The 23892-nt window shown below is 43.7% G+C and overlaps 1 long non-coding RNA gene across 3 annotated transcripts in view; it reads right to left on the bottom strand.

Annotated features, from left to right (window-relative positions):
* Nucleotides 1–23892, bottom strand: part of LOC149473263 (uncharacterized) — a 115771-nt gene that overhangs the window by 22042 nt on the left and 69837 nt on the right. For 2 of the 3 annotated variants that reach the window (XR_016313337.1, XR_016313339.1), the window contains exons 2-5: nt 13691–13817; nt 13487–13598; nt 10532–10571; nt 8964–9040 (exon numbers count right to left, since the gene is read on the bottom strand). This is a non-coding gene — a long non-coding RNA (uncharacterized LOC149473263). The remainder of the gene's footprint in view (nt 1–8963; nt 9041–10531; nt 10572–13486; nt 13599–13690; nt 13818–23892) is intronic. The other variant, XR_016313341.1, reaches the window with a different exon arrangement.

Raw genomic sequence — 23892 nt, 5'->3', positions numbered from 1 at the left:
AAGTGGCACATGGCAGCAGAGTGTGGCGATGGAGACAGCAGCAATGGGAGGCCGTACAGGGACCCATGAGAGACTCTGGACTTGGCAGCAGCATGAGGAGGCGGTATATAGGGGCCTATGGCAGATTAGGGGCCTGGCAGCAGCTATAGGAGGCCCATAATCTGCCAGCACCCTATGTCAAAAAATTCTACACACCAGCAGTGTGAGGAGACCTGAAAGTGGCACATGGCAGCAGAGTGTGGCGATGGAGACAGCAGCAATGGGAGGCCGTACAGGGACCCATGAGAGACTCTGGACTTGGCAGCAGCATGAGGAGGCGGTATATAGGGGCCCATGGCAGATTAGGGGCCTGGCAGCAGCTATGTGAGGCCCGTAATCTGCCTGCACCCTATGTCAAAAAATGTAACACACCAGCAGTGTGTGAGGAGACCTGAAAGTGGCACATGTTTGAGGCATGATTCATGGCGGATTTAGTCAGTTGTGTCAGGAACTGGTGGTTTGAAATCCAGACTAATCCACGCCTGATTCATTTTCACAAACGTGAGTCTCTCCACACTTTGGGTGGACAGTCGTGTCCTCCGCGGAGTTACAATACCTCCTGCCGCACTAAACACGCGCTCCGATGCCACGCTACTGGCCGGGCATGACAGCCTTTCAAGGGCAAATTCAGCTAGTTGGGGCCAAAGGTCAAGTTTCGTTGCCCAGTAGTCAAGGGGATTGTCTACCTCGGTTGGCAGGGTGCTGTCCAAGTAGGCCCAAGCCTGTTGTTTGAGCTCCTGCTCCAGGTCCACCTGATGCTGCTGCTGCTGCTGCGGCTGGTTAGTAGTTTCCTCACTGCGCTGGTGAAGAAAGCTACTCATCATCGACTGCAGACTGAGGCAGCCGCTGCTGGTGGAGCTGCCACTGCTCCTACCACCCCACCCCTCCCCTGCTGCCATGCCAGCGGAACGCGAGCGCACAGGGCCCACAGTGTCTGAGGATGGACGTTGGCGCACAAAGGCAGAGACCAACTGACTACATAGGTGGTTTTTATAGTACGTAATTTTGGCCTCCCTCTCAGCAGGTGTGAAAAAGGCCACCATTTTGGACCGGTAGCGAGGGTCCAACAAGGTGGACAGCCAAAAGTCATCCCTCTGTCTGATGGTTATTATTCGGCTGTCGCTACGCAAGCAACCGAGCATGCTATGGGCCATTTGTGCCAAGGAATGCGAGGGACTCCCTGCCTCCATCTCCACAGCATACTGCCACGGTGCGTCTGGGTCCTCTGTCTCCTCCTCCTCCTCCTCTACCAGATGCTCCTGCTCCTCCACTCCTGTCCGCTGAGTGGAAAAACCACCCATTTCACTCAATAATTCCTGAGCACAAATGTCCTCCTCTACCTCCTCCTCTTCTTCCTGTCCTGCCCCCACAGGGGTCATGTGGCGTTGAGATCTGTGCGCCACGTCTACCGCACCCTGACCAGCCATTGTTAACAGCATTTGTTCCAGGACGTGCAACAGAGGAATGACGTCGTTCATCCCATAGTCCTGCCGACTCACGAATAGCGTGGCCTCCTCAAAGGGCCTGAGCAAGCGGCAGGTGTCACGCATGAGCTGCCAATGGCTGACATCTAAGTTACACAGGGGAGTACCTTTATCCGCTTGTAACATCAGGAAATCGGTGATGGCCTTTCGCTGCTCGTAAAGGCGGTCTAACATGTGTAGGGTTGAATTCCACCTTGTTGCAACGTCGCAGATCAGGCGATGCTGTGGAATTCCGTTCTGACGCTGCAGCTCAATGAGGGTGTTCTTTGCGGTGTAGGAATGGCTGAAATGCATGCACAGTTTACGTGACATTTTAAGGATGTCTTGCAGTGGGATGGTGGATTTTAGGAACCGCTTGACAACCAGATTGAACACGTGAGCCATGCATGGCGCATGGCACAACCTTCCTTGACGCAGAGCAGACACCATGTTCTTTCCGTTGTCAGTCAACATGGTTCCGATTTTTAGTTTGCGCGGAGACAGCCATCTGTCGATTTCTCTGTTCATTACACTCAGCAGTTCCTCCCCTGTGTGACTACGTTCGCCAAGGCATACCAGGTGCAGCACAGCGTGACACCGTTGCGCCCTGCACATGTGATATGCCGGTCGGGTAATGGGACTTGGCACGGGGGTGGCGGCTGAGGACACGGCGGAAAAAGAGGTGGTAGAGGCGGACATGCTTGCTGGACCAAGGACGTGCAAACGTGGAGGCAAAAGCGTCGTGACCTGTCCAAGTTGCTGGTGCGGCTGTGCCGGCACCACGTTCACCCAGTGGGCCGTAAATGACATGTACTGTCCCTGACCGTAGTTACAGCTCCACACGTCGGCGCTGCCGTGCACTTTGGCAGAGACCGACATGCTCAAAGACTGGCCCACCATCTCTTCTACATGTGAATGCAGGGCTGGCACTGCCTTTTGGGCAAAGAAATGACGGCTTGGCACTCTCCACCGCGGCGCGGCACAAGCCATCATTTCTCGGAAAGGTGCTGAGTCCACCAGTTGGAAAGGGAGGGACTGCAGCACCAGCAACTTGGACAGGAGGACGTTCAGCTTTTGCACCGTCGGGTGCGTGCTCGCAAACTGTTGTCTCTTGGATACGGATTCCAAGAAAGACTGTTGACGGAATCCGAGAAGAGGAGTAGCAGGAGAAGGAGCATCTGAACGAGCGGAAGATGCCAATGAGCGACAACTCCCCTCAGCAGAGGTGTTGGAGCCTTGACTGGCTGATAGAGGGCGATTGACGACGTCGGGTGACGGAGCAAGTAACGGAGCGGGTGATGGAGCGGGGGCTGGGGCAGGCAGAACCGCCGTATGTTTATCACGGTTTTCCCAGGCCACCGAATGGTGACGCTGCATATGCTGACGCAACGCTGTAGTCCCAACATGGGCCCCCTGGCCACGCTTGCATTTCTGGCCACATAGTCGACATACGGCTACGTTTACTTCCTCGGGCGGCTTGAGGAAAAATTGCCACACCACCGAGTAGGAAACTTTGCCCCCGCTACTCTTCACTGGCTGACTGCTACTTCCTCCGTGCGCAACGGCACCACTACTGGCCGTGGTGGTAGGCTGCAGTGGAGCTGGTGCTCTACTCCGTGGACGTTTGGCTCCACTGACACTGATGCGACCCTGCTGCTGTCTCCTGGGCAACCCACCGACTGTTTTGCTCGCTGCCAAGCTGCCACCCTCTTCTCCTGATGATGCGGAAGAAATTGCCTGATGACGACGAGGCTGCCAAGTGCGATCAACCTCCTCATCATCAAGTAGGGTCTCCGCCTCACTACTAGCCCCCTCGGCTGCGTCTGGGTCAGGAGACAGACCTGTCTCTAGACCGGCTACCGAGCCACTCTCCTCGCCAGTACTTGTTCGCTTGGCTGCTGAAAAGGCCGATGTCTCCCCCCGTTCCTGACCGCCCTCTGTTAGCTCTTCCTCACTGTACAGTGGGGCTGAGCCCACAGCATGCGATACTTCGCTTGGTGAGGGAACAGCAAAGGACAGGGGCAGGTAGAGGACACGTGATTTCAGTGGGCTTGGTCCCGGGCCATGCCAACTAACGGTTGTGTCTGACGTACCCACCGACCGTTGGCTGTAGGTGTCAGAGGTGACCTGGGAAGAGGAAGACGACCGAGCCAACCAATCAATGACGGCAGGGTTGTCGGTGGAGACACGACCGCTGGATGACACCGGGAGCACTGGCCTCTGGCTGCGAATACTGCTGCCTCGACCCCTTCCTCTGCTGCCACGTCTGCTCGCTCCTAAAACATTGCCTCCTCTGCCACTCCTCTGCATGTTGTCTGACATACTATTTAATTCAACGATTAGGTGTCCCTGAGTAACAATTCTCTGGCACTCAGTAACAATTCTGTCTGTCCCAGAGTATGAATTCTGTGGCCCTGAGTAACAATTCTGTGTCTGTGCGAGTAACAATTCTGTGTCTGTGCAAGTAACAATTTTGTGTCTGTGCGAGTAACAAATCTCTGGCACTCAGTAACAATTCTGTCTGTCCCTGAGTAACAATTCTCTGGCACTCAGTAACAATTCTGTCTGTCCCTGAGTAACAATTCTCTGGCACTCAGTAACAATTCTGTCTGTCCCTGAGTAACAATTCTCTGGCACTCAGTAACAATTCTGTCTGTCCCTGAGTAACAATTCTCTGGCACTCAGTAACAATTCTGTCTGTCCCTGAGTATGAATTCTGTGGCCCTGAGTAACAATTCTGTGTCTGTGCGAGTAACAATTCTGTGTCTGTGCAAGTAACAATTTTGTGTCTGTGCGAGTAACAAATCTCTGGCACTCAGTAACAATTCTGTCTGTCCCTGAGTAACAATTCTCTGGCACTCAGTAACAATTCTGTCTGTCCCTGAGTAACAATTCTCTGGCACTCAGTAACAATTCTGTCTGTCCCTGAGTAACAATTCTCTGGCACTCAGTAACAATTCTGTCTGTCCCTGAGTAACAATTCTCTGGCACTCAGTAACAATTCTGTCTGTCCCTGAGTATGAATTCTGTGGCCCTGAGTAACAATTCTGTGTCTGTGCGAGTAACAATTCTGTGTCTGTGCAAGTAACAATTTTGTGTCTGTGCGAGTAACAAATCTCTGGCACTCAGTAACAATTCTGTCTGTCCCTGAGTAACAATTCTCTGGCACTCAGTAACAATTCTGTCTGTCCCTGAGTAACAATTCTCTGGCACTCAGTAACAATTCTGTCTGTCCCTGAGTATGAATTCTGTGGCCCTGAGTAACAATTCTGTGTCTGTGCGAGTAACAATTCTGTGTCTGTGCAAGTAACAATTTTGTGTCTGTGCGAGTAACAATTCTCTGGCACTCAGTAACAATTCTGTCTGTCCCTGAGTAACAATTCTCTGGCACTCTAACAATTCTGTCTGTCCCTGAGTAACAATTCTCTGGCACTCAGTAACAATTCTGTCTGTCCCTGAGTAACAATTCTCTGGCACTCAGTAACAATTCTGTCTGTCCCTGAGTAACAATTCTCTGGCACTCAGTAACAATTCTGTCTGTCCCTGAGTAACAATTCTCTGGCACTCAGTAACAATTCTGTCTGTCCCTGAGTAACAATTCTCTGGCACTCAGTAACAATTCTGTCTGTCCCTGAGTATGAATTCTGTGGCCCTGAGTAACAATTCTGTGTCTGTGCGAGTAACAATTCTGTGTCTGTGCAAGTAACAATTTTGTGTCTGTGCGAGTAACAATTCTCTGGCACTCAGTAACAATTCTGTCTGTCCCTGAGTAACAATTCTCTGGCACTCAGTAACAATTCTGTCTGTCCCTGAGTAACAATTCTCTGGCACTCAGTAACAATTCTGTCTGTCCCTGAGTATGAATTCTGTGGCCCTGAGTAACAATTCTGTGTCTGTGCGAGTAACAATTCTGTGTCTGTGCAAGTAACAATTTTGTGTCTGTGCGAGTAACAATTCTCTGGCACTCAGTAACAATTCTGTCTGTCCCTGAGTAACAATTCTCTGGCACTCAGTAACAATTCTGTCTGTCCCTGAGTAACAATTCTCTGGCACTCAGTAACAATTCTGTCTGTCCCTGAGTAACAATTCTCTGGCACTCAGTAACAATTCTGTCTGTCCCTGAGTAACAATTCTCTGGCACTCAGTAACAATTCTGTCTGTCCCTGAGTATGAATTCTGTGGCCCTGAGTAACAATTCTGTGTCTGTGCGAGTAACAATTCTGTGTCTGTGCAAGTAACAATTTTGTGTCTGTGCGAGTAACAAATCTCTGGCACTCAGTAACAATTCTGTCTGTCCCTGAGTAACAATTCTCTGGCACTCAGTAACAATTCTGTCTGTCCCTGAGTAACAATTCTCTGGCACTCAGTAACAATTCTGTCTGTCCCTGAGTATGAATTCTGTGGCCCTGAGTAACAATTCTGTGTCTGTGCGAGTAACAATTCTGTGTCTGTGCAAGTAACAATTTTGTGTCTGTGCGAGTAACAATTCTCTGGCACTCAGTAACAATTCTGTCTGTCCCTGAGTAACAATTCTCTGGCACTCTAACAATTCTGTCTGTCCCTGAGTAACAATTCTCTGGCACTCAGTAACAATTCTGTCTGTCCCTGAGTAACAATTCTCTGGCACTCAGTAACAATTCTGTCTGTCCCTGAGTAACAATTCTCTGGCACTCAGTAACAATTCTGTCTGTCCCTGAGTATGAATTCTGTGGCCCTGAGTAACAATTCTGTGTCTGTGCGAGTAACAATTCTGTGTCTGTGCAAGTAACAATTTTGTGTCTGTGCGAGTAACAATTCTCTGGCACTCAGTAACAATTCTGTCTGTCCCTGAGTAACAATTCTCTGGCACTCAGTAACAATTCTGTCTGTCCCTGAGTAACAATTCTCTGGCACTCAGTAACAATTCTGTCTGTCCCTGAGTATGAATTCTGTGGCCCTGAGTAACAATTCTGTGTCTGTGCGAGTAACAATTCTGTGTCTGTGCAAGTAACAATTTTGTGTCTGTGCGAGTAACAATTCTCTGGCACTCAGTAACAATTCTGTCTGTCCCTGAGTAACAATTCTCTGGCACTCAGTAACAATTCTGTCTGTCCCTGAGTAACAATTCTCTGGCACTCAGTAACAATTCTGTCTATCCCTGAGTATGAATTCTGTGGCCCTGAGTAACAATTCTGTGTCTGTGCGAGTAACAATTCTGTGTCTGTGCAAGTAACAATTTTGTGTCTGTGCGAGTAACAATTCTCTGGCACTCAGTAACAATTCTGTCTGTCCCTGAGTAACAATTCTCTGGCACTCAGTAACAATTCTGTCTGTCCCTGAGTAACAATTCTCTGGCACTCAGTAACAATTCTGTCTGTCCCTGAGTATGAATTCTGTGGCCCTGAGTAACAATTCTGTGTCTGTGCGAGTAACAATTCTGTGTCTGTGCAAGTAACAATTTTGTGTCTGTGCGAGTAACAATTCTCTGGCACTCAGTAACAATTCTGTCTGTCCCTGAGTAACAATTCTCTGGCACTCAGTAACAATTCTGTCTGTCCCTGAGTAACAATTCTCTGGCACTCAGTAACAATTCTGTCTATCCCTGAGTATGAATTCTGTGGCCCTGAGTAACAATTCTGTGTCTGTGCGAGTAACAATTCTGTGTCTGTGCAAGTAACAATTTTGTGTCTGTGCGAGTAACAATTCTCTGGCACTCAGTAACAATTCTGTCTGTCCCTGAGTAACAATTCTCTGGCACTCAGTAACAATTCTGTCTGTCCCTGAGTAACAATTCTCTGGCACTCAGTAACAATTCTGTCTGTCCCTGAGTAACAATTCTCTGGCACTCAGTAACAATTCTGTCTGTCCCTGAGTAACAATTCTCTGGCACTCAGTAACAATTCTGTCTGTCCCTGAGTAACAATTCTGTCTGTCCCTGAGAATGAATTCTGTGGCCCTAAGAATTCTCTGGCACTCAGTAACAATTCTGTCTGTCCCTGAGTAACAATTCTCTGGCACTCAGTAACAATTCTGTCTGTCCCTGAGTAAAAATTCTGTGGCCCTAATAACGTTTCTGTGGCCCTAAGTAACAATTCTCTGGCACTGAGTAACAATTCTGTCTGTCCCTGAGTATGAATTCTGTGGCCCTAACTAGCGTTTCTTTGTCCCTAAATAACGATTCTGTGGCCCTCATTAACAAGTCTGTGTCCCTGAGTAATGGTTCTCTGTCCCTAAGTAACTTCTCTCTGTCCCCAATTCTCGTTTCTGTGGCCCTAACTCTGTCCCTGTCCCTAGTACAGAGCGGTCTGCCTCTGTTCAATGACTGCAGGCAAATGAAGATTTCCAAAATGGCCGCTATATATACCTCGACCATTACACAGTGCTGGCTGGCTGGCTGCTGATTGGCTGATGCGATCACATGTCGTTGAGGAATGCATTATGGGGCAGCGCGCCTTGTCTGCGCGCCTTCCCCGACATCCCCGCTCCGTCGCCGCACATGTCAGCCGCCATTTTCGGAAAAATTTCGATTCGCGCGTCCGAATTAGGCTGTTTTTCGGATTCGGCACGAATCGAAATTTTTCCGATATTCGACTCGAATTCCACTTCGGATGCTTCGATTCGCTCATCTCTACTTACAACAATCAGCTTTTATGTATGTAATGTTTATTTATGTAAGACAAACCGTTTACCACTGATGGGGTGCTTACAACAATCAGCTTTTATTTATGTAATGTTTATTTATGTAAGACAAAGCATTTACCACTGATGGGGTGCTTACAACAGTGAGATTTATTTATATAATGTTTATATATGTAAGACAAAGCGTTTACCACTGATGGGGTGCTTACAGCAATCTGCTTTTATTTATGTAATGTTTATTTATGTAAGACAAACCATTTACCAATGATGAGGTGCTTACAACAATCAGCTTTTATTTATGTAATGTTTATTTATATAAAATATTTATCCCAAAATAAAAAAAACCTTTGCTGTAACTGATTATAAAGTGTTAGTTTAAAACTGGCTTCAATTTGTTAGTGTATTTAAATCTGCAAGTATATCTTACACTCCCCTCCCCTTCCCCAGACTGACAATGCCAAAGGTGTCCCTGCGCTCCTTCATTCAGAGTGGGGACACTCTAATGCAAGCAGTGTGATATTGGCCAGATCACCAGGTGAAAAAGCCTAAGAAAAGAAAAGTACTGAATCCACATCTAATGATTGGTGAGCTGCAATATATTAAATTTTTGGTTTTAGGTTTAATACCACTTTCAGTATACTAGCAGGATTGACTGACAAATTGTTTTGGACTGCATCATTAGTATAAAGCCCCCATATAGTGTGAAAATGGGTGAAAATAGATCTCTGCTACTTAGTGAACTGCAGGCTTCTGTGATGTGTTACACACTTTGCTCCAATATTGATTATAGGCGAACATCCTAATTCTTTAAGGCATTACAGTTTTTCAGCTAGATTTCCTTACCATAGGTTTCCTTTTATTTGTCTGCTGCATCCTGTGCACAGCCTGCGTTGTGTGATGATAAAACATTCCTTCTGGCACTGAAGTAAATGAGGAATAACATTTGGATTAGCAGGGTTTCGGTAGCAGCAGTGACACCCAGAAAATAGGACACCGCTCAGAGTTCACTGAATGGATGGGATGGTGAGAAAGAAAATGAACAGTAACAGATATTTATAAGGACATGTTTGTCTCAGATTGGAGTAACCCTGTGATGTAAATTGAGCATTACATGGTAAGTGTACTGTCACAGAAATGTTTTACCCTGTCATCTAATTGTCTTGATTAGATTGCAGGCTTCATAGCTCCATGGATTGTATACTCAGACTGTAATTTATTTATATACTTATTCTCGAGCATATACTGCACAAATTATATGACATTGATGGCATACAGATGCTTTGTAGGACCTGCATAAATCTCCCTTCTGTCAGAACACAATGACATGGCAGGGAGGATTCCTGCATCCACACCAAATGTGCAGATGGGGGAGCTGTCTAAACGAAGAACCTGAACCATGTATAACATCCTGGGCAAATTAAAGGGTTTATTTGACTAATGGTTAATCTGCCTTTAGTTTAGTGAATTAAATGTGGTAAAAATTCACTTTACATAAAATACCCAGTCACGTCCAAGGAAAATAAAAGAACAATTTTTCTGTTTCATATGATTGGATAATGGAAGCTAGCAGATCTTTACCTCTTCCACTAAGCTAAGGGAAAATTCCCTTTCAAAGCAAATAGTATATTTGACTTTGATAAAGCAACCCCTTAGTGTGTTGCCATGAAACATGGGGGCATTAGTAGTGTGGTTTGATGATGAAAGTCCTGCCTTAGATTAAATGATAGTTATACATTCCAGTCTAAACCAACAACACTGACTTGGTAATATGTAGGCAAAAAATGTCAATTCTGACAATACATGGGCAGCAATCAGATAATTAATACAATGTGCAGATTTTAAATAGACAGTCGTGGCAGTACACAGACAACAAGAAAGTATTATAAATGCATAGGCAATTGTTGCAAAAGAGGGCAGTAAACAGGCAATTGTTACACACTTGGGCTGTCAATGGACAGTTGGGACAAACAAACATCGTTTTAATAATATGCAGGCATAGTATGGGCAATTATGAAAAAACCTGGTCAACAAATGGCCAACCATTAAACTACTGTATATGGGCAAAAAACAGGCAACACTTTCAATACACCATGGGGGGGATTTACTAAAACTGGAGCATTCAGAATCTAGTGCAGCTGTGCATGGTAGTCAATCAGCTTCTAACTTCAGCTTGTTCAGTTAAGCTTTGGCAATAAAACCTGGAATCTGATTGGTTTATATGCAGAAGTTATACCAGATTTTGCACTCCCCAGTTTTAGTGAATAAACCCCCATGCTCCGTGAAATAATAAACATCACATCATGCTCCCAAGGAGTTGTTTTTTTTTGGCAGGTCCAAGATCATTCAAATGAACTTCCATAGTGCTCAAGAGACCTGTAAAGCCAATTTTACCCTTAAAAGCCACTACAAACCTTCATAAGTCCATCTTCCCAATCATCTTCAGTGCATTTCCTGAAATGCAAATACTGTGAATGTTGGTCATAATAAGCAATAAGATTCTTTCATGCACTAGAAAATAAGGTTCTGATTCTTTTGGACACACAATATAGTTCCTCCTTGAAAAAAAGGCCTGACTCTCATTACAATTACATTAAGCAAATTAAAAACAAAGCATTATTATAAAATGTTTATCATATTATAAATTAAATTAGAAAAATTACTTGTTTATGTCCACCATATTTTAACATGTCTGAAGTCCAATCAAAATTCCAAGCACTATTGTGCAAAACAGAATGCTGAGTTTTGGTGCTGTGTATTGCCTGTATATTGGAGGATCAAAGCAGGTCACAACTGCGAAACTTTAAACAATGCAAACCCAATGAACATAAGAGCTGATGTGTCCTAATAATTACACTTTGTTAGTGAGCAAAAGGAACATTTTTGCCCTCTGAGATCCCCTGTTCCCGAGTACATTATTCTAAATGATAGAAAAGCTTCTGTGCTCCTCAGACAGAACAATGAGGCTCAGTAAAGAGCACTGCTAATATTCCATCAGTAATGTTATTTGAACTGCCCTCTATAGCAGACAGGTCAGCCAGTGAAAGAAGTGGAAATTTTGTGACTTGATGGGATGTATGTTTGAAGTGACATGTCCAATTATGCTGTAATTGTTAGAGTGGAAAAAATTTAATTGTGACATCATTTTCTGCATAGGAAAAAAAGATTTAGAACTTTAACTGTAATGTACAAGTATTGAAACAATACTGATTCACACTTTAAAAAATATTCAGCTAAGCTGTATAACATTACAAAAAATGGCCACTGCCCCAGTTTATAACTGGCCTTCACAGCAAGGAGCACATGGAAGGGGAACACATGTCAAACAACAAAAGAGAAAAATTTCTAGCTCAACTTGCCAACCAGCCTACAAACAAACCAAATTAACCTGTCTAACAGTATGCGTCAAAAACAGGGGTTTAATTAGCACACATTTGCAAATACATGCGTAAGCTACAAAGCCCAAAATTCTGTAGTTTCTAACTCTCTAAATTTGGAGAGCCCCCGCAGTAGAGGCACATGTATTTAATGTATAGACCAGGGCAGGTGGACCAGAGGGAGCACACCCCTCCTTAAAAAGTACAGGTACAGGAGCGCAATGGACACCCAGCATGTAGCACAATGGCAGCTAAGGTGTTCAGTGCGCCCCCTCACCAATAATTCAACAGTACAAAAATGGCCGCTGCCCCAGTCTATAACTGGCCTTCACAGCAAGGAGCACATGGAAGGGGAACACATGTCAAACAACAAAAGAGAAAAATTCCCAGCTCAACTTGCCAACCACACTGCAAACACACCAAATTAATCTGTCTAACAGTATGCGTCAAAAACAGGGGTTTAGTTAGCACACATTTGCAAATACATGCATAAGCTACAAAGCCCAAATTTCTGTAGTTTCTAACTCTATAAATTTTGAGAGCCCCCATAGTAGAGGCACATGTATTTAATGGATAGACCAAGGGCAGGTGGACCAGAGGGAGCACACCCCTCCTTAAAAAATACAGGTACAGGAGCGCAATGGACACCCAGAATGTAGCACAATGGCAGCTAAGGTTTTCAGTGCGCCCCCTCACCAATAATTCAACAGTACAAAAATGGCCACTGCCCTAGTCTATAACTGGCCTTCACAGCAAGGAGCACATGGAAGGGCAACACATGTCAAACAACAAAAGAGGAAAATTCCCAACTCAACTTGCCAACCACACTGCAAACACACCAAATTAACCTGTCTAACAGTATGCGTCAAAAACGGGTTTAGTTGACACACATTTGCAAATACATGGATAGGCTACAAGGCCTACTCACGGCATCCCGATATTCTGCAGTTTGTAACTTTACAAATTTTGAGAGCCCCCATAGTAGAGGCACATGTATTTATTGGATAGACCAAGGGCAGGTGGACCGGAGGGAGCCCATCCCTCCTTAAAGGTACAAGTACAGGAGCGCATTGGACACCCAGCATGTAGCACAATGGCAGCTAAGGTGTCTAGTGCGCCTCCTCACCAACAATTCAACAGTACAAAAAATGGCTGCTGCCCCAGCCTATAACTGTAGGCTCTGTAGCTTACGCATGTATTTGCAAATGTGTGCTAACTAAACCCCTGTTTTTGACATATACTGTTAGACAGGTTAATTCGCTTTGTTTGTAGGCTGGTTGGCAAGTTGAGCTGGGAATTTTTCTTTTTTGTTGTTTGAAGCTGCATAACATGCAACCATTACAGTTATTTGCAATTACAACCGTGGACACCTAACATGTCATATATCTGGCAGAAGATTTGTATAGAGAGCAGTAACTTCTACAAGTCAAAGACACTGATACACAAGGTGGTAAAAGCATGTTATGTGCTGATTTAAGGAGAGGCATCTAATGAGAAGCATGGTTTGATTTTTTTGGTATATGGCAGAGGTTCTTAATGGGGTTATCAAGACAGGTAGGACAGTACAGACCAAGAGCAGAGGCTTGAGATTATAAGACAGGAACAAGTGACTAGGATAAAAAGCCGGGCCCACCTTTTGTTCTAGTGATAACCAGGGGCGGACTGACCATTTGGAAACTTGGGCACTGCCCGAGGGCCCGGGGTCAGTAGGGGGCCCCATGAGATGCCCCTGGTACCTTTTTCATAGGCTTTTTTGAGTTTGGGCAAGGACACAGGGGCCCCACGATCCCCTATTGCCCGGGGGCCCCATGAATTGTCAGTCCGCCCCTGGTAATAACTGTAACATTTTGGGTTTCCCATCACTTTCTGTTTCGGTGATTATGGTTAATAAGACTGATGGATGGACTAACTGAATCTTACAACTGGAGACACAGACTGCAATAAAGACTTGACAGAAGGTTTTGACCATACTTTAAAAATGGTTGTACATACACTTTAACTGGTGAAAGAGACAGCATATCTTCAGACTGCTTGGTGAACACTAACCACACTTCAATGGCTTTTCTTGGCCATCAAATGACCCACTACAGGCTCTCTTGGCTGCCTATAAAAAGCAATGGTTAATACATGTGGATTAAGTTTCTGCTGCATTCACAATTTAATTTACCAAATGCCAAATTGCCAGACACATATTACCTCAAAATGCTTTTTTCCACAATTTCATTTGGCTGGGGTTGAACGGAGTTCCTGCTAGAAAATGCATCACCCTGAACAGGTTTTAGAGAGATCTTGGAAAATCATCCTGAACAGATTTTAGAGAGATCTTGGAAAAATTGGAAAACTATGTAAGCGCTTTGTAACATAAGTCTGCAAATTGCTACGGAGAAACTGTAAGGACAGGAGTTTTCTTTATTACCAACTCATCCAACTTAACCCAACCCAACTTGATATCAGATGAACTTACTGTACTGTACACCTGGTAGGCATATCAAGAAAACTTACTGTATTCACTTCATGGCTACATTGCAGCAGATCTATAAACTAAGACTAAGCCATCACATTGTGGCCTATCTTTTCAATACAGCAAATATGACACGTGAGAAACACCTCTGAATTTAATAGGAGAGTAAGAGCCATGGCTTGATGCATATTTCTATCCAATGCAAGGAGGGGTATGTCAGCCATATACATTGGCAGTAGCAGGCCATGCATTTCACATCTAGGCCTTCAGTAATTTCCTACATGAATTAATCCAGCAATTTTTGGCTATATGTACTCTCAGTAAAGCACTCAAGTCACTATGTGCCTATACTCCACTAATAAACAGATAAGAATATAGTGCAATGTCCATAAAAGTGCAAAAAGTGGAGTAAATGAGAAGATAGGTTGGAATACCACTACATCTTGCTATTTCCATGCCCTGTTTGGGTAAACAAGTGCATCTTCTTTTTAATTAAAGAGGTCATATTGGTCTGGTGAATGATTTAAAGTGGATTTCCAGCCATTTTTGTGTTTATTAAAAATCATCAGCTACAAAAATTGTAGCTGCTGAATTTTAATAAGCACACACTCACCTGTCCCAGGGTCCAGCGACGTGGTCACCCGCACTGTCCCTTTTCTCCTTCTTCTCTCCCCGGTGCCAGCATCTCAACTGTGGGTACCAGGCTGTGACAGATTTCGGTTTCACAGCCGGGTGCCCACTGTAAGTTGCACTGCGCATCCCGATTGGTTCTAAAGTCTTCTGAGACCTATGAAGGTTCCCAGGAGACTGCGGGAGGAAGGAGGGGGGCCTTGAGCTGGAAGTGGGAGCGGGAACCTGTCAAAACCAGATGTCCGCTCCCCCCCAAAAGGTGCCAAATATGGCAGTGGAGGAGGGGAGGCAAATGAGCGGAGCTTCCACTTTTGGGTGGAATTCTGCTTTAAATATTGTCTTTCCCACTAGGTGAAACCTGGAGATTGTATGGTGAAGGAAAATCAGCTTTTTATGGACATTGCACTATATTTATATATATGAATTTGCTTATGATTATATGGTGATATATTTGCACAGAATCTTATCTGTTTATTAGTGGAGTGTAGCGCCCTCTATGTAAGTTAGATTAGTTAGTAGTTAATTAGGCTTTATTGTTGTTTCTTCAGACAGAGGCTGGGTAGCAGCCTGGGATGAATCATCCTGGGAGTGAGGTAGTGAGTTCATCTCAAGACAGGCTGGGAGGCTGTACAGGTCAGGGCTTCTGGAGCCCTCCCAACCCAATCCAGAAACTGAGAGAACTTTCTGGAAGAGGGGAGGAGGCCCAGATTTGCATGTTGGAGGGACCTTGGCCAATCCCCAGGCAGGAGGCCAGGCATGGTGACTGAGGACAACCCTTAAATTCCGCAGAGCCTGAGCAGCAGTGTGGAGTTGGGTGGATGATGGATTGAGAGAAGGCTGGAGTGTGGAGCCTGGGAGGGGGCCCCAGTGAGGGGAGCCTATCTACAGGCAGGAAATGCTGGAAATGAGAATCTCCACTGCCCAAGATCCCTTAGGGAAGTCATCCTGAGTAGCAGGGAAGCGGCCAGCCCAGCAAAAAACCTGAAAGCAGCCACCAACCCACCATGCTGACAGCACAGGACAGTGTGAGTACCCCTACACCCCCTGGGCCAGATAAAGGGAGAGGGCAGTCAGGTGCAAGACCCAATTAGTTCTTATCTGGGACTACTTTGCTGTTAGATCTTGGAATACCTTGCCCAGGGATACCCCAGTACAGCTGGGTAAAGAGGAGGATTGATCTGAAGTCTGAGGAGGTACACCAAGGGGACTTCAGTGCTCCTTAAAAGAGACTGTGTCATTTTTGGATCCACATTTTTGTGCAATATTGTAGCTAAGAAGTTTGTCCTCAAGTTTACAGTTCCTTGGCCTTCCCATATACCCCTAGACCCCATCCAAGTTATTAACCCTTTAATAAAAACAACTAAAAAATAGCTCAAGGACTGTTTACTGACTACAAGTGTGCAAGTGTGGAAAATGCGTGTTGCCTGGCCATGCAGAGCCCAGGGGGACCCAAACAAATCCAGCAGCCCTCAAGAGGGTAGTGCTACAGGAATATAGGTACATTGTGACTTCAGTGCATTCTAACAGTGCCCCTATTGAGAGTACACATAGTTTGTGATTTTTTGGACACTACAGGTTGGCAGCTTATTTAGCTTCTTTGACGCAGGGGCTTTCACATTTTTTGCACATTCATTTTTGGCTGTAAACTTAAAAGTTCAGAATTGTACACCTGCTAGATGGGCCCTGGTGTTGCCAATTCAAAATTTGATTGGTTAAAACTACAGTTTCATTGCCATTTCAGAAGGCATCAGGGCAGATTTTTTTGACCCTTGCAACACATGATGGCTATCATGGCTATAATATGATTGGATAAAAGCTCTAACATAAATGTTCACTGGAAGCAGCAAAACCAAGAGAAAGGCTTTGAAATGAAGAGAATAGACTATTGGGAATAACACATTCATGTTCTTTCTCTTTGGTTTTTGAGAAGTATTTGAATACTTCTCTAGCTCCCTCATCACCTCCTCCCACGCTCGCCTCCAGGACTTCTCCAGAACCTCTCCCATCCTCTGGAACTCCCTACCACATCATGTCTGGTCAGCCCTGTAACGATCGCAGCGTCAGACCCCCAGCCCTTCTCAGGCAGGGATTCTTAGTTTGCATTAAAGAGCTTTAAAAACAGTTCAACACTTTCAGAAAGTAAGATTTATTACTAAAAGGTCAAAAGGGTGCAATAAAAATATTTAGAGTAAAAAGATGTAGCCAATATATATATTTAAATATACAGAGAGCAATAACACAGCAAAGAGATAACAGAAAGAAGTTTAGAGAGATAAAGTACTTGCCGTCAGCCTTGGTTTAGCAGATCAAGTTTCCTGAGCAAAAGGGCCTTTATCTCCCTCAGTTGGTTCCAATGTTAAAAGGGAGAATTCTTCAATTTAGCTCAACTCCGCTTAGCTTAGCTAAGCATAACAGCCTTTTTCTAGGAACTCAGCAGGGTGTCTCCTTACAGCGGAGAACCAATCGCCTCATTTGGGGAGGGGTGTTGGGGCGGAGACCCAAGCTAGAACCAAAAACCCTCACAGTTGATGTCATGGTTCATAACTTACCCTTGGTGCATTTAGCAGCCTTGCCTCTAGTAGATTAATATGCAGACGCATCTGCTGAACGTCTAGATATGAAATATGACATACCTGCTGGGACGGTTAAGGAGATATCATTTTCTGCTCTCTTGTAGAGGTCAGCTAGGGGGTGTAATATATCGGACAATTAGTATTAAAGTGACCGGTCTGAATATATGCCTGGTTTTTATGTAAGTCTTTCATATTCCAAGATATGAAATCATAGGGGGAAAGGGGATGTTTAAATGTGAGTCCGTTTTACAACTACCTAGAATGTCTTTGAGGCTCAGTGAAGGACTTGGTTTATGGCTTTACGATCCTTTTCCAGCAAGAGTCTCGCAGACATACGGGGGCCAGGATAATTGGGGTTTATAACCATGACGCCCTCCCAATGAGTTTGCTGCCTTTGATCTCTGCATCAAACAGACCACATGTCACTCAACAGAGAGGGAGGGGGAATTTGGAGTAGAAAATGATCCAAGATGGAGGCCTTTGCCAAAATGGAGGTTCGCATCCATCTCTGTGTGCACAATTGCTACAAGCCCCCACCCTGTCTGCCTTTAGGCGATCTTTGAAAACTCACTTCTTCAGGGAAGCCTACCTCACCTCCACCTAAGAACTGTACTTGAATCACATGCACCAGATCATCCCCCGCAGCTATAACCTTTTGTATCATCTCCCCCTTCCTTTAGATTGTAAGCTCCACGAGCAGGGCCCTCATATTCCTTCTGTACTGAAATGTATTGTAATTGTACTGTCTCCCTTATATTGTAAAGCGCTGCGCAAACTGTTGGCGCTGTATAAATCCTGTATAATAATAATAATACAGTAACTGATTTTGGTGTGCGACTCTGTATGATGCAATATAATTTCTGTTTATCAGGAAGTTTATTCACTCATTGTTTTCTCAGTTCTCTTGCATATGAATGTACTTGGACAGACTAAATCAATTTGAAAAACAAAATCATAAATATAGTTCTGATTATCAGAAGTACGTACTCATTATTATACTGCTGACACATGGGGCTCTCTATGATATGACACACATTATATTTATAATCACATTTATTAAGAGGCTATCTTAAGAAAGGGACATGATTTACAATTCACTGTATGCAATAATTTTTTAAAAAGCCTTAGCGTCAACATTAATTGCTTTACAGGAAGCATTACACTATTCACATACCGTAAGTTCCTACCTTAATATCCCTTACTTCTTCTTCACCCCACTGTAGTCCTATTCCAATATGGGCAAATGACCCGTTAACTTACCAGTATATTTACTATACAAGCTGAATGCAGAGTAGATGAAACCAAGGCATTGCCAGTATACAATACAATCATAACTGTAGCCAAAATGTTATTATTTTGTCAAAAAATGACTGTATAGCATTTCTGCCATCAACGAAACCCAGTGAGCTATAGCCTCAAAAATATTATTAACCTATTGTACCTTTTTAGTAGTTTTTGAGCCACTTAAAGCTATCCAGTACCTAGTAATAGCACCAGTTCCACATTACATGCTTGCAACCCTATTTATATAAGTATAGGCATCTGAGGCATATGATATGTACTTGGTAAGCAAAAAGATGCATATATTGCCCATGATGTCAAGTTCAAATTGCATACAATTTTATGGCTTGGTATTAATTGCCTAGACACAGTTGCTAGGCATACTGCAGTGTTACAAATAGAAGAATTAGTACGTATACTTTCCATAATTAGCATATTATTGCACACTTATGTATACAGTGTACTTTGAGGTCAGTAACTGCTCTTTGACTGCCACCAACTTTCTTCTCTGAGATTGATTGGCCAGGAGGTGTCAGCAGAGATCATAGTCAATCTGTAGGCATACGATTGTTTTAGATTGGTCAGCGATAATGTCACGCCTGCGGTTAATGTAGATTCTAGTAAAGTGAACATGTGTATAGGCTTTTTTTTTTCAAAATGATCTCCCTGGAGAGTACCATTTCTAGAGATCAGATGTATCTTAGGATAATTAATTTCTTGTAAGCAGAGGGCTTATCATAGAATCCTCTGTTTTTTGTTTATTTGTTTTCTACAGCTTGGTTTGCCATGGCACCAGTCTTTGTCACTCAGCAAGAATATCCTGCTAGAGTGGGATGTTCTGATTGGCTAAGAAATTTGGCAATAACACACCCGCTGTAACTCATCACAGCAGTCCATTTACAATGCCCCCAAAGTTCTCACATACCAGACACAACAACTTTTATACTCTGATGACACTGATGATTGAAGAATAATAACTGTTTAATGTATTAAATTACACAATATACTTTTACACATGAGGCTACCAACAGTCCTATAAGTAGAATATACTTTATAAATGTTTAGAATATTATCCAGACAACTAAAATAAAAAATAAATCATCTCTTATGGAGACTGTCAATTTACTTCCTTTACAGGATTCCTAGAAGTCAAGCAAGCTTATCATTAGTGAACAGGCTTAGGGTCAACACTGTTCCTGTATGAACTTGGCACAACCGTGTTTAGTGTATTTGTGTTTAGAATGCACTTACAATTCACGTCTGGGAAAAAGCGGAGAGGCTCAGAGAACTAATAGGTGATCATCTTCTTTTCCTAGAGTTGAACTGTTAAAGAGTAACCCCACTTTTGTTGAGAAAAAAATATTCCCTTCTGGGTGATCTATGTACATTGCAAGGATTTTAACAAACTTTGTCGCAGATTCCTAACTTTTGTTATTCTGAAGAAATAGCTGTTTGTCTGTGTCCATGTGCTAAGTAAATCTGAATGGCAGTGTGACAGACCCATCTGGGACAGGAGCTTGTCTACTCCCTTGCCTACTGACCATGGGCCCTGGTATCTGAGTGGGCTCTATTCTTTGGGAGGTGTGTGCCTAGGGGGGACCTTTAGAGTAGTATGTCTCCCCGAAATACACAGACTCTGAGAACTGAAGGACCCCGATACAGATTTGGGGTCTCTGTGCCCAAGCCAGCATTGACTGCTTCAATCCCCTCCCCAGACTCAGAGACTCAGAGTACATGTTAAAATAATCAGCTCAAAACAACCTGATGCTGAGATCTCCTGCTGTAATCTGTTTATTAAGGTGTTATGTGTTTACTGTTGTGTCTTTCTCTAATTGTTAATTGAGTTAAATGAGTCACCTATTGTTTCTATCTGTTGGCTAATTATCCTGGAGGTTCCTACATGATGGGATTAGTCTTGTGTCAACTTGACCACCTTACCTAATCATTGTGGGATGTTTATCCTAATGCGTAATATTTTTTTTGTTCATGTGGGGACTGCCCCTATTTCCGAAGTGTATAAAAACCTGTATTTCTGTTCAATAAAGTAGTTCCTCTTTGCACTTAAGCTAGTGTCGTCTAGTCCTTGGGTGCAATGCCCAACTATAATACTTTGTCCCTGTGTTTCAGTGGCAGCTCTCTGATGGAAGCACTCAGGCGGGGTGCCAGGCGTTCCATCACAGGGAGTAACTTCATAATTATCAATCAGCTGCTGCACTTGCAGAGCTCTAATGAGGAAAGGTGCAAGGTCTGAATCCCTTTAGATGCAATTTTCTTTTGGGAGTATCTTACCAAAAATGATATTTTTGTTGCAGGGGATGTCTGAAATCTAACCTGTATCTCAGGGGGGTGCTGGAGTGGGCTATGCCCCCCAGATTTTAGTTGCACCCCCCCCAGACCTCTGAGAGTGCATCCACAAATCCATGAGATCTGATGGGGACAGTTGATGTAAGGAGGAACTCTGATGAAGACAGTTGATCTAAGGCGGCACTCTGATGATGTAAGGGGGCACTCTGATGAAGACAGTTGATCTAAGGCGGCACTCTGATGATGTAAGGGGGCACTCTGATGAAGACAGTTGAAATAATGGGACACTCTGATGAAGACAGTTGATGTAAGGGGACACTCTGATGGGGACAGTTGATGTAAAGGGGGCACTCAGAGGGGGCCATTGATGTAAGGGGGCACTCTGTTAAGGCAGTTAATGTAAGGGGGCACTCTGATGAGGCAGTTGATGTAAGGAGGGACTCTTATAGGAGCCCTGATGTAAGGAGGAACTCTGAGGAGAACTCCTGATATAAGGAGGGACTCTGTTAGGGATACCTGATATAACTAATGACAGCCTAATTCATACAAGCATTCCCAGTTCATTCCTGCACCACCTCTGCACTACCTGTCAGACATTTCATCCGGGTTATGACTCTGTGGTACAGAAGTGTGCCGAGTGAACAGGGAATACTATTTCCATGCATCCCTGCCACACTATTGACAATGTGCCTCCTGACTTTTTTTTTACTGCACCCCCAGATCAGATAGGCTAGATCCTGCCATGTTGTAGCTTAGTGCAGACTTCTGGGAAAATCAGTGGGCCAATCTCTGAAAAAAAATGTTTCTAGGGGGCATTCTGTACACCATCTGCGCACAGAATGCCTCCAGGTAGCCATATTGAATTACTTTTTACAGAAAATTTCAGCACTGCAGATTGAAAAGGAAGGGTAATTTTGAATAATATTCAATTACAATATGACTTGTGTATATGCTCTATATATTGTTTAAATTAGTATTTTGCTGCACAAAGTAGAGTTACCCTTTAACTTAGTTTTCTGCAGTGATTATACAAATGTTTTCCATCTGGGGATTATGAAGAATCCCAAGCAGTTTCAGAAAATCATTTTTTTTTAGTTTGCATATTTAAAGGTAATCATTCTGAAGTCAATGAATAAAGAATAAATGGAAAGTCACAGTTGTGCCCCACCTCTCTTTTTTTTCCTACAGACTTGTTGTTTTGGTCTCTCATACCAACAAAACAAATTCTATCCTTTTAGAACAATCCAATCAATACAATATGATTTCTAAATAAACAGCAGTTTATGTGAGTGCTATCATACAGCTCAATAGCATATCAAGAACAGAGCACGCTACTGAGATAGGCGTTAATACCAATCTACCTAATTTAGGTTGTATGGATAGGTGTTGACATCTTGTAATCTGTACAATATATTTTAAACAGGCATAGAATGACTCAAGCCTTATGCAATAAATCTGAATGCTACCACGCAGGCAAACAAATTACTCATACTGGGGTTGCTAAAGGCAAATATACTATTCATTTTGCAAGAGAAGTTGTTCTTTGCATGGGAATGCTTCAAAGATCTTAGTGAATTAGGTGACGTTCAGCTGACTTCCATCATCCAATCATTTTCAAGCAAAAAAGTGCTGTTTTTTTTTTCTTTGCACATGACTGGATATTCTTTGCAAAATGAAATTTTACCATCTTCATAAGCTCTGGGGCAAATTTAAGGGCAAAATGCAACTTCCCTTGTAAAGTGCAATCTCATTTACAGAGTGAACAGCCTAATTGCTTTTAGTAAACCAACCTCACTATCTTGGGCAAACTTAAAGTTGAACTCCAGGAAAAAAATATATTTACTCTTGCAGTGGGTTGCTCTCCCACTGCAAGAGTTAACTGATTATTTTGCCTAGGGGATAATGAGTAGTGTGATATACTTACCTTATTCCTCACTCTCTTGGTTGTCATTCTCCATACATTCTGATGTTCTGGAATATGAACGGGTCCTCTATGTCCTCCTGTAAAATGCAGGCCTGCTGCTCTTGCTCAGTACATAATGTTATCAGAAAGCTGCAACCTGCTTGGCACTGAAAGAGGCTTCAGGGGACCGGTTACAAAGTGAGGAGAAAGCCTGCGGGAGTGAGGAATAAAGTAAGTATATCACTTTTTTTCATCGTCCCCTAGGGAAAACTACAACCTAGCTGAGATGAATATATCAAAAATGGGAAAAGTAACAGCAACTTTCTGGCTAATACTTCAGACAGAATTTGATAGTTTAAAATAGTAGACTAGTCCATACAATTATAATATTATTTATTACAGGTACTTGCATAGCAACGTCAATTTGCACAGCACTTTACATATATATTGTACATTCACATTAGTCCCTGCCCTCAAAGAGGTTACAATCTAACTCACATTCATACATATACATACTAGGGCCAATTTAGACAGGACCTAATTAACCTACCAGCATGTCTTTGAGGGGTGGGAGGAAACCAGAGTACCCAGAGGAAACCCACGTAGGCACACGGAGAACATGCAAACTCCAGTGCTGTGGTTGGGATTCAAACCAACATCCCAAGTGCTGCTAGGCAGAAGTGCTAACCACTGTTATATGTAGGTTTTCCTTTCTTCACCACATCCTTCCTCCTCCTGTCCTTCTCTTTTTTTTATTCTCTGATCTTACCTTAACCACCTTCTGCCCAGCCTATTGTAAAAAGGCGGCAGAGTGGGAACACTGTTACTTCAGGTGGACAATGTCCTCCCCGTCGCGCACCTCATGCACATCCTAGGGGCTGCTCAGCGGCATGGCCTGTCACCCACTGTGTCTACCAGACATAGTGGATAAGAGCTCATTGTACTGGGCTGGCCCCAGTATCATGTGATCTCTGTGACCAATCACAGCGATCACATGTCAAATGTACACAATCAGTGGCTTTCATTCATAGCTAGTGTACTATTGTGATCTCTGTGATTTCTCACAGAGTTCACATGGTACAGACAGGGCTAATCACAGTGCACCTGTACCATGTGATAGCTGTGGCCAATCACAGCTATCATAATTTTACACAATGCAACATGAATGGATCCCATTCATAAAAATGATTACTTATAACAGTGATCATCACTGTAATAAGCAATCATAGTGTAAATTAAAATAAGA

This window comes from Staurois parvus, unplaced genomic scaffold (genome assembly GCF_062004578.1).
Source record: "Staurois parvus isolate SC_StPar_1 unplaced genomic scaffold, SC_StPar_1.0 ptg000017l, whole genome shotgun sequence".
In the NCBI taxonomy this organism is placed as follows: Eukaryota; Metazoa; Chordata; class Amphibia; order Anura; family Ranidae; genus Staurois; species Staurois parvus.
Note: the sequence above shows the minus strand (reverse complement) of the source record. Positions and strands in the feature narration are given on the sequence as shown.